This window comes from Symphodus melops (assembly GCF_947650265.1).
Source record: "Symphodus melops genome assembly, chromosome: 1".
Taxonomy (NCBI): domain Eukaryota; kingdom Metazoa; phylum Chordata; class Actinopteri; order Labriformes; family Labridae; genus Symphodus; species Symphodus melops.
In genome coordinates this window covers 35,920,029-35,921,911 of record NC_136691.1, presented here as the reverse complement: position 1 = coordinate 35,921,911, position 1,883 = coordinate 35,920,029, and positions in this window count along the sequence as shown.

Here is a 1,883-nt window from a genome sequence, read left to right as displayed (position 1 = left end):
CTTGCTGTCCTTGATTTAATGTGTGTTATGTGATCAGCAAGAAACTTCACACTGAGTTATTCTTCAGCAAAACTGGAAACACTATTAAATAAGAAGCCATACTTTAAGGCAGGGTCGGTCATTTTCTCCAGATACACTTTTTAAGATTTTGTCTTTAGGTCCTGACAGACATCAATAACTCAAAGGAATGTAGCATGTAGCAGCCATCTGTAGCAGCTGTAAGCCTGTAAAACCTTAAACTAATGTCTGCCACTATTAATGTCTTTTGAGGGAGTGCAGAGGGGAAGGGGTGGAACATTGACAATATCTGCCTTTATGTACAACTTGCAAAAGGTAAACCTACAAAAAATATTGACCTTCTTGAACTTTGCTTTAAATAATGTCTCAGCTTGTGTCAACAGAAAATAACTCTTTTTGGAGGCGCTGGTAGCCTGTGCAGGCCGCACAAGTTCAAAGCCTTAAAATAAATCTAAAAAAAAAAAAAAAACTCCTTTCTTTGATGGTATCATCATCTTAGACACCAACAATGCAGTGTGTTAAAGTTAAAGCTGCTGTGAGGAACCTTTCATTTCTGGGGGTTTTAGCAACCCCTGTGGATAAAGTGGTACTTTTCAGCTCTACTGGTTTTGTCAAGTACGTGTGCTGGTAGTATTCTTCTATTCAAAGAAATATCCTGCTGTCTATTAACAGTCAAACATGTCACTCACTGTGAATCTTTGCCTTGAAAAAAGAAAACAAAGGCTGTTTCGCAGAACGCTGCAGCTCACTCATATTGACACCGACCTTGCGGAAACAGTTTCAGGCATTAAAAATAGTAACGAAAAAAATCTCATTAATTACGGTGTTTGCGTTTGATCACATAAAAGAATGGGGACAAATGAATGGGTCTGTTTTATACCCAGTTTAAAACTTCTCACAGGAGCTTTTTAAAAAGTACATTGTCAGTTAATTTGTGTGACAGAGGATTACATCCCATTAAAAAAAAAAAAAAAACTTTCTGTTCTCAATCCAGCATTCCTCTTTTAAATGTTAATTTCTCTGCCAAAATGTTTCAATGAAGTATAATTAAAATATTTCTACATCAAAATAATTATTTCATCTTCCTGTAAAACATTTCAGGAGTCCAATGACTCATCCTGCTCTTGTAGGTGTTTATCCCCTTTGACCAATTGAAAGCTAAATTTAAAGCCCTTCCCCGTCACTATAAAGTTACGTAGTACGTAGCGAGGGGTCGTCGGTGTGTGTGAGTTATCGCTGTCTTTTACCTTCCTTTGAACCCTTCGCTATGAACAAGAGAAAAGAAAAGAGTCCGTTTCTTCAAACTTACATTTCAGTCTTTTAATTTGTTAGGGTAAACAAGCACATCAGATCTGTATATAGTTCCATGTTTTAGATTTCTGATTTGTAGCATTGCTAATATAACATACAAATGACCATACAGCATAAAGAGGCATTTATCAAACATATTCTTGCAACATTTCAAACATGGGCCTAATGCTAGCTTTAACTAGAGGTTGATTATAGTCGAGGACAAACTTGAGAAATAGTGCATTGCATACAAAGTGTACAGGCATCAGTAAGGACTTCCATCCCTCGGTGAGAGGCGTCTTTTGAACGGAGGTGATCTCGATTGATGCCTGTTCAGCCTCCCGTGTGGCGGGGAGCTGCACTGAGGTAGAATGGTCCTGCCTCTTCCATACTGCTGAGCAAGCGCGGTCCAGACTCTTGCACACATAGTGAGTAAATATTTTCCGTAGTATACAACATATTCCCCCCCCTACCACACACACACAAACGCACCCACACACCAGAGAACGCAAAGCACTCATCCAAAGCCTCTTTAAACCAATTCCTGATTGGAGCGGCTTGGGACTGTTGTTGGC